The following is a 10,692-nucleotide window of genomic DNA, read 5'->3' as shown; positions in this document are numbered from 1 at the left end:
GTTACAGTCTTTGGTCAAGTGAGTTAAATGATTGAGATTAAGTTGTTATATTATTACCATGCTGTATGTTTTTTGTGCAGATTATGATTTGTCACTTTTCATATGCATTGTTTAAACATTTGTGGGTATCTTGATTTTGTTTATGTAATATGTGAATGATATGTGAATGTGTCTGAACATGTTCTTATGTTTTGGTCATCGGTTTCCAAGTTACTTAAGACGGAGTTACCTCCCTTAGTGGTGCAGGATCTGTTATTCATCTGTTTGTGCCTGTGGCATCCATCAAAGTTGTATCAACCGGCATCACTTGGGATTGTTTTTACTTTTCACTTTCCAGTTAGGCTGACGTGATTTTGAAAATACTGTTTCAAACTTGTTGCAACTCTGATTGATTCTTTTTTTTTTTACCCCTGGGATTCTAATCAAGTAGGTTTAGGTGTCTTTCAATGAGTGATAACAGGTTACACTGTCATCCGAAAGAAAAATGGGATACCCTGTGGGGATTCCGAGTAATAATAGGTACTCTGCAGCTTATCTTGGTAAACGAGGCCACTGTATGGATCGGATGGTCAGGTTCAGATGGCATGGGTTGTTGCTCACAATATCACTCACTGGTTTGTCTGGTCCAGACTTGATTATTTATTTATTTATTTATTTATTTGCCATAAAAGGCAACGCTGCTTGTCGTAAGAGGCGACTAACGGGATCGGGTGGTCAGGCTCGCTGACTTGGTTGCTGCATGTCATTGATCCCAATTGCGTGGATCGATGCTCATGATGTCAATCACGGGATTGTGTGGTCCAGACTCGATTATTTACAGACTGCCATCATATAGCTGGAATATTGCTGAGTGTGGCGTTTAACAACAAACAGTGGTTTAGGGCACACAACTCACCAAGCTCCTTCCCAGCGCGTGACACCTTCGTTACACTCTCGGTAACATCGCTGCCACCAGTGTGGGTGTGGCCGTTAAAAGAATCTTGAGATTTGCCCTCTAACCCCAAATCTAGTAATGTTTATACTTTTGTTTGTTTCTTTCGGAATGCCATCATATTTCATTTTGAAAAGGGCATTCGGGTAGCCTAGTGGTTAAAGCGTTATCTCGTCACGCCGAGGACCCTGGGTTCGATTCCCGACATGGGTACAATGTGTGAAGCCCATTTCTGGTGTTCCCCGTCGTGATATTGCTGGAATATTGCTTAAAGCGGCGTAAAACCAAAACTCACTCACCCATTTTGAAAAGGTTTACGACTGACCATGTTTTCCAGATAAATTTACATTGTTGTTTTAATAATCATATTGATTCGAGATTGCAGACTAACGGAAAATCAACCAACTTCTCCCTTACATTCTTACTATTTTAATTAAAGATGATAGTTTTAATGAAATAAAAATTCAAATTGACAAAGAAAGAAAGTAATTTAGCAGCGGTAATTGCATTCGGCGTCACGCCAGTCGTCACTTGTTTGTAAACATAACGGTCATTCGGTTGCGAGTTCCAACTCCAAGCATGGTTGGGGCCACCTATCACAGTGGGGAGTTTTGACTGATGGCAGCGATAGTGTAGAGAGCTCCGCAAACGGACTCGCTGTGAGGAGCTTGACAACTCATAGGGAAGAGTTGTGTCCCTTAGCTGTTGAGATCTACTGGTTTGGGGTTTCTATTGCAGTTTCAGAACTGTATTTGTGCCTGTCGTTTCTGAGATATTGTAAAAGTCAAGAACTTGTTACTTGGGGCTTCCCTTCCTTGTTAATGACACGTCATGATATGACACGTTCTTTCTAACTCCTTGACAAAACACAGCTGGGGTGCTGTGATACAGAAGGAACCATGATTTCAAAGATTTCAGAAATAAGAGACTTGATAACAAGGGTCTAGCTTCTCCACACTTATTGCAGGGCCAAAACAACTCTGAAATACAATCTGTTTGCAATATATATTTTTCCACTTTTTGGGGTAAAGTTTCAAAGGATAACAAAAGCTGTTTTTTGTCTCTGAAATGTTGGGAGTTAAATCCAACACCATTACATTGTCAGAGTGGGAAATGGGCTTGAAGTCTTGATCATGCCAACAAAATGGTAATTAAGACAATTTGTGTTAGGATATTTATCAACAGAATGAAGCATATTGTGTATCGTGTCATCAAATTAATGTTTGTTTGGGTGAATTGTTTCAGCCTTAAGTTGTTTAGTCTGTGTATTTGAGAAGAAGTGTGACAAACGTGATCAGAAATATGGACATGCTTTAAGAGAAGACGTCCTCGCAACAAGATTTTTTTCTGATGGTGACTAGTTAAGTATGCGAGACTGGATATCTCTGAAGAGGTGAACCTCCCAGGTTTGACATTGCCCTCATTGATCTTCAGCCTTCAGTGTAGGGGGCAGACTTAAAAAACAATCCTGTGAAGACCTGTGTGATGATACTCACTTCATGGCGGAACGATTCCAAGATTCACGGGCGGAACGGTTCCAAGATTCACGGGCGGAACGATTCCAAGATTCCTGGGTGAAACGATTCCAAGATTCCTGGGTGAAACGATTCCAAGATTCACGGGTGAAACGATTCCAAGATTCACGGGTGAAACGATTCCAAGATTCACGGGTGAAACAAGGAATCGAGGACACAATTACCTTATTGCCGAGTTGACAAATCTTGATTCCAAATTTCCTAATAGGTTTGATGATTTTTTTTAAAGGGAATATTGTTTGTAACAAATGTTCCTTGTTTTAAAACTTGAATGAATGTATTACTTTGCACTTCTTTAGTGTGGCATTCCTTGGTACCCTGTTCTTGTAAGGGGTGACTTATCAGGTTCAGGGGATGACTGTACATGACCATGTTGATTGTGTTTGTTGTACGTCATCACTGGATCATAGCACATGTCAAGCAATGGTTTGTCTGGCCGAGACCTCCCTGGAAAATGTCAGTACATGTTGACTTACGGATTTCAGCTTCTATATCTTTTCAATGCATTGTTGGGGGCGTGGGTGGCCCAGTCATCTAGGGTGCTACAATTCACTGTGCTAAGTTGTCCCTTGATTTTAAAAGCCTGTGCCCCATGGGGATTCTGGGTTCAATTTGGTCCCAAGCAACCCAGGCTAGTCAAAGAAGTGAGCAAATGGAGCAGGTAGTTGGGTTCAGTGACTTGGTTTGCGTGTCATCTTACTCCCAGTGGTGTGGATTGTTGCGCATATCAATCACTGTATTGTCTGGTCCAGATTTATTTACATGCCACCACCATTTAGATGGAATATTTCAGAAGGGGGTGTCAAAGAAACTTTGAAGCCCACTGTGATATTTCTTTAATATTGCTAACTATGGCATAAAACAACATTCACTTAGTGTTTGCTTTATTATATACTTCTCAACTTTTGATTGGGATAATCAGATATGCCATTCTATTTTAATATACACTTGACGTAATATTAGAATCACTTTTGTGTATCATGGAAATTGTTGTAGTATGCATTCGTTGAAGGTCTTTTTATTATGTTGTATTTTGTATTATATTATATTCTTTGAAGTTGTGAACATGTTGTTTAGCTCACTGTTGGGTGTTTGTGAACTTGACCAAAGACTTGTTGTATGTTAGAGTATTTTCTTCTAACTTAGTGGTTTTCAGTATAGGGCCGAACATGCAGATGCCCACTCTAAGAGAGACTTGCTAAAGACTGTGTTCATGTGATAAACTTGAATTTGAACTGGTTCAAGTCACAGACTCTGGACAATCATCCAATAATGGATAATGTTTTCTGTGTGGGGAAATATTCATTGGAGATGGAGTGTGTTAAATCTGGACACTGGACTAAGCAACGTGAATCTAAATTTCCGAAGAATATTAGAAAATTCAAGGATGAAAAAAGCGATTGTGCATTTCCTGCGATGGTACTAGTGTACAAGGATAACTGGGAATAATTGAGACGGTCCCCATGCAATCAGCAAGCGTTTGTGCTGCCGTTAAATTTGTGCCGAAATAAGGTGGGTTCGATGTATATGCTGAGTAGATTTATGCATCTGCCTTTTTGCAGATGTCTTAAAATAAAGACATTTTTATCCCTCATAACAGCATGAAGGATGTGTCAACTTGACTAGAAATTGTTTAATTTAATTTTCATATTGCATTATTTGCTAAATAAGTCATGCTTTCTTTAAAATTTAGAGATGTTTATCTTTGTAATTGTTTGATATTTTAATTGTTTTTAAATGTAATGAAAGTCAAGTTGACATTCTCTAATACGCGTTCATAGGCCTCCCTACGCCAACTTTGTTGGTCGTGAAAGTTGATCACTAAGATATGATTGTGCTTCCACAAGAAGACTGTAAACTCTTTGCTTTCATTATTCTTTTGTAGTTTTACAAGTTAAAACGGAAAAAAAAAATTCTGTAAGCAAATTTCCCGCATGTAATGTTGCTAAAAGAGGCGTAAAACCACTCTTCTTAAGCGAATTGCATACTTTATCATATCACCTGAAGTCTTCTTTTATGTAAGCTAATCATTTCTGAGTAGCAACCCAGTTGGGTTCAATTCCTACCTGGCTTAGCAGTTTGTTCTTGATGCTGAGAATCGACCACCATCATAATGTTTAAAAATGGAAAATGTTGAATCAGTTTCTTTTTCAATCAAATTTCATTTAATCAAAAAGTTAGATATATTGAAAGCAATTTCATTACAAGTGTCGAATTTGTGCATCTTGAATAACTGGCAAGTCAGTTAACCTCCACTATGGACCGTCTGCTGATTGTCGACTCTGGATGTAGCTGTTGCTGCTGCTGCAGTGATCCTGTGCTAGAAGAATTAAGGTAAGTGGAAACACAACGCAAAACATCCACCACCACCATAGAACACAGTGTTAGGGAGGGGGGATGCGGGACTATTTAAGTGGGCAGTAACAAGGCAGGACACACAAGGTATTAGACCAAGCACCTTACCTTGTTTAACTGGACACGTTGCTGTAGGATTTACAATTTGTATGCCAAAATATTTTGTTAATGAAAAGGATCTTCCTTACGTTTAAGTAGAGGGACCTGCCTGTCTTGCCAGTATAAGGATTGTTCTCAGTAGGGGGGAATGTCTGCCCTTGCCAGTATATGGACTGTTCTCTGTAGGGGGGAGACTGCCTGTCTCACCAGTATAAGGATTGTTCTCTGTAGGGGGGAGAATGCCTGTCTCACCAGTATAAGGATTGTTCTCAGTAGGGGGAATGCCTGTTTCACCAGTATAAGGATTGTTCTCTGTAGGGGGGAGAATGCCTGTCTCACCAGTATAAGGATTGTTCTCAGTAGGGGGAATGCCTATCTCACCAGTATAAGGATTGTTCTCAGTAGGGCGGGAATGCCTATCTCACCAGTATAAGAATTAAGGTTTGATCAGAATTTGTCCAATTTGCGTGCTTTTTACCTTCATATGGTTTTTCTTGATTTGTTTGTTGGAATGGGCTTGTTTCCCGGAATAGGGTTGTGAGTCGGGAAAGGGTGGTTTGCTGGAATGGGTTTGTTTTGCCGAAATAGGGTTGATTGCCTGCACAGGGTTGGGTACTTGACCAACATTTTGAGGGACATTCCTGCCTGTCAAGGAAAGGAAGGGTTTATCTCTTTCCTCCTCTCTTCTTTCCTCTCTTCCCCCCTCTCTTTCCCCCCCCCCCCCCCTCCCCCTCCCCCAAGATAAGGGTCATTCTGCCACAATAGGTGAAGACACCTGCTGATAGTGGGACACATGGCAGATGGGCTTACGTGGGATTAGGGATGTGCTTGTGCATATTGATAGCAATTGTAATACACTGATAGTCTGACATCGTTCATCCCAAATTTTGATTTGGATGACTGTTTCTCACGCAAACAGAATCAGCTTTTATGAAGGGCATGGTGACTGATGTCACACAAGATAGGGTATAAGAAGTTACATGTAGAGCAGCCCATGTACCTCCCTGGAAAATGTCAGTACATGTTGACTTGTGGATTTCAGCTTCTATATCTTTTCAATGCATTGTTGGGGGCATGGGTGGCCAAGTCATCTAAGGTGATGCAATTCACTGTGCTAAGTTGTCCCTTTGGTACTCCAGAAACCTACGATCGTGGGTGTGAATCCCAGTTCGCCTCCCCGTTCGCCTCAATCATGTTTTCAAGGTTTGTCACCACCATGCTTATGTGTTTCACCAAAGTGGTAAATGTCTGAGACCTGCATCACTTCAGGCTTTCCTGACGCATTAAACTTACATACTGTGATGTAACTGGAAAACTGTTCCAAGAGACGTTAAACCCAACTTACTCACTCCATGCATTGTTTTTGGTACAGGTGGTAATAGTCAAGTGAAGGTACTGACTAGAACCTGGACTGAAACATTGTGTTTTACAAAAGACGTTGAGATCCAGAAGTCAGTCTTGTTTTTCCTAAAGACACTACAGTTTCGATATGTCACAGATATCTTAGTACCTGCAAAAAACATTGCTCAGTAAAAATGCAAAGTTGTCGATCTTTAGTAGTTGGACACATGATGATGCCGACTCTTTAACAATTTATTTTGATCCTGAAAGTATTTCTTATGGTCAAGTTGGACTAACATTTATTTCCCCAGAATAAAGTGATCATATTTAAGATTATTTATCTACAGAATGAAATCCAAAAGGAGCCAAGAACAATGCTTAATTTCAGGCCTAGAGTTGAGGAAATCTAGACTTGCCAGGGCTCAATTTAGCTATATACCGGTACATGTATTACAAATGCACTAGTGCAGCCTATTATTTAAAAACGCAACCTAATGTTCATGTTAAAAAAAAAAAGTGCATTACTTTTCCACACAATGATCTTTGAACACATTCAATACCTCTAAGGTATATTTACCATACTATGTCTGTAATCTGTGTTATGTGTAATTTGTCATGCTTTCGTGGGTTTGACATCAAACTGTGGTCACTTCAAGATATGTACACAAGTTCCTGAAGGCTTTCAGCAATACATCATTAATTTATGTGACACAGGCAGCAGATCAGCCAATGTTTCAACTTTGAAAAATGTTTGGGTCCAGGGTGCAACCTGGTTTTGTGAACATGCACCTGGTTTCAATGTCAACATACACCTTGTTCAAGTTGAATCAAGTTCTTTAAATAGAGGCTGCTTTCAAATTGACTATAAAGTGAAGTTTCATTATTTCTCTTTGGTCTCGAAGACCGGCAATGAGTGAGTGCATTTCAGAAGCATTTCTTTAGTGTTGTGGAATACTGTGGAATACTCCAACATTGAGCCGATGAAATACTATTTGTAACAAAGTTATCAAGGCACTTCCAAAATAGCCAGTAGAAACTGGGTTTCAAGCACCTGTTTTCATCTGTTGTCAAGGTGTCATAGGTCATGGACATTCACCTTGATCTACTAACACCTGGTTATGCTCAGTTTCACAATAGTCTGTTTTTTTACGTGTAAAAAGACATAAAAACCTTTGATACGCTGTATTTGTGCCAAGGCCCAATAAGTACTAATTGAGTTGTTTGAATATTTATATATTTTGTATATTAACTGCATTTATTTAAAATCATAGATCGACAGGTTTTTTTTCATTTCCGTGAGAACTTTAACTCACTCTCTCGAATCCAGTGGAAGAAACAGGGTGATATGATTACCTGGTCATGGAACACATGGTAATAGGTCACTAATGATGTCAAGGGATGCCATGATTAAATACTGCATAAAAATGATTTACAGTATATGTTAATTAGGCCACGCTGTTTTAATTTGATGCTTGTCAGTTTTGGAAGCCATTGATCAGTAAAAAATAAAAATAACTGCCTGTAAATATATAATCTTTTAAGTAAGAAAAGTTTCTTTAGGACACCACTGCAGAAAGTTGTTGGGTTTGATTCTTTGGTTAAAAGCTGTGGGCTGTAATACGATAAGTAGCTGTAAGGAGGTCTTCCAGGTTACAGGACATTAGGATACTTCTATATAAAGCTGTTGGGTGTGATACGATAAGTAACTGCATGGAGAAGTATTCCAGGTTACAGGACATTAGGATACTTCTGTAAAAAGCTGTGGTGTGTGATACGATAAGTAACTGTATGGAGAAGTCTTCCAGGTTACAGGACATTAGGATACTTCTGCATAAAGCTGTGGGGTGTGATACGATAAGTAACTGTATGGAGAGGTCTTCAGGTTACAGGACATTAGGATACTTCTGCATAAAGCTGTGGGGTGTGATACGATAAGTAACTGTATGGAGAGGTCTTCAGGTTACAGGACATTAGGATACTTCTGCATAAAGCTGTTGGGGCTAGATATGATACGTAACTACATGGAGATGTATTGCCGTACAGTACATGAGGATACGACAGTAATTCACAGGGTAACACAAAACGATGTTGAACGGACCATTGACTCCCTTTATCAGCTGATTTTGGACAACAAGTAAGACTGGAGTGTTAGGAACAGATTCTAAAGTTTGCAGAAAATGTCTGGCGAAGTCAGGCAATTTCCAAATAATGAAGTGCCAAGTGTTTGGGGATTTGTTTGGAGTGTCAAGTGATCTCTTTAAACTATGATGTAGCTTTAATGATCCTGACCTTAGTTATGTCCAGTGGCCTTGAACTTGGACCAGTTTGGATATCTGATGTCACGACTCTTGAGTGAAGATGTCTGTTTGTGATGGAGCACAGATTTGAGTTACTATATAGGGATATGACACGGGGTATAACAATGGTACTATGTATGGATATGACACTGTGTATAATGACGGTACTATGTATGGATGTATTATGACACTGAGCATGAGATACAATATAGGGATATGACACGGGGTATAACAATGGTACAACAATGGTACTATGTATGGATGTATTGTGACTCTAGGACAATGAGATTTGTATAGGGATATGACACTGGGTATAATGATGGTACTATGTATGGGATGTATTGTGACACTATGACCATGAGATACTATATAGGGCTATGACACAGGGTATAACAATGGTACTATGTATGGATGTATTGAACACTACGACCAGGAGATACTATATAGGGCTATGACACAGGGTATAACAATGGTACTATGTATGGATGTATTGTGACACTATGACCATGAGATACTATATAGGGCTATGACACAGGGTATAACAATGGTACTATGTATGAATGTACTGTAACACTACGACCATGAGATACTATATAGGCCTATGACACAGGGTATAACAATGGTACTATGTATGGATGTATTGAACACTACGACCAGGAGATACTATATAGGGCTATGACACAGGGTATAACAATGGTACTATGTATGGATGTATTGTAACACTATGACCATGAGATACTCTATAGGAAAATGACAGTTTATAACGATGGTACTATGTATGGATGTACTATGACGCAATTTCCTTGAAATACAATATATAATATATGTTATAATGATAGTACTGATGAGGTGATGTATTGATACGTGTGACCATGAGATACTGTAGAGATGTATGACACAAGGTATAACAAGGCATTACATTGTGGTGAATTATGACAGTTGATCCATGAAATACAGTAAGGGGAATTGAAACATGGGCGAAAAATGTGGTACAGCATTGGGATGTATCGTGATGCTATTACCATGATTTTGCGTAGATTATAATTATGTTTCTTAATGGGAGGTGAAACATAAGGTATAACGATTGTACTACATAGGGATGTATTAAAATAGTTTGGAGGGGGCACAGTGGCCCAGCAATCTTAGGCCATTCAATTAGCTGTGCAGAGTTGTGTCCCTTGGATATTCCAGAAAGTTATGATTGTGGTTTTGAATGCGGGATCACCCCTATCATGTTTCTGCATCACTTTGGGCTTTCCTCCTACATTAAGCTGACATGCCATAATATAACTACAATACTGTTTCTAGCGGTGTTAAACCCAGCTCACTCGGTGTGATTGTTGTGATCCATGAGATAACCGCATGTTTCACATTCCCCATGCTGTAACGATGGTGCTACATTTGGATGTATTGTGATGCTATAATCATTAGATACAATATAGGAATGTAAAACAAGGGGTGTATTGTGATGCTATGACCAAGAGTTGCAGTACTGGAATGTAAAACAAGGGGTGTATTGTGATGCTATGACCAAGAGTTACAGTACTGGAATGTAAAACATGGAAGGATGGTTCTTCCCAGGGATGTATAGATACACATGACCTTGAGATACTGTATTGGTATGCAAGATGCTGGGTACAATGATGGTACAACATAGGGATGTATTGATAAACTTGACCATGAGATCCTGTATAGTGGTGTGAGACACATGGTGTAACAAGGCATTACGTAGCGATACTGTAAAGGGATGTAACACATGGTATAACAAGGCATTACGTAGCGATACTGTATAGGGATGTAAGATACATGGTATAACGTGTCATTATGTAGTGATACTGTATAGTGGTGTGAGACACATGGTATAACAAGTCATTATGTAGTGATACTGTATAGGGATGTAAGATACATGGTATAACAAGGCATTATGTAGCGATACTGGATAGGGATGTAAGATACATGGTATAACAAGTCATTATATTGTGATACTGTATAGGGGAGAAGACATGGTATAACAAAGCATTACATAGTGGTACTGTATAGGGATGTAAGACACATGGTATAACAAGGCATTACATAGTGGTACTGTATAGGGATGTAAGACACATGGTATAACAAAGCATTACATAGTGGTACT

This window comes from Haliotis rufescens, unplaced genomic scaffold, assembly GCF_023055435.1.
Source record: "Haliotis rufescens isolate VD_foot unplaced genomic scaffold, xgHalRufe1.0.p SCAF_10, whole genome shotgun sequence".
NCBI lineage: Eukaryota > Metazoa > Mollusca > Gastropoda > Lepetellida > Haliotidae > Haliotis > Haliotis rufescens.
This window is presented reverse-complemented; position numbering follows the sequence as displayed.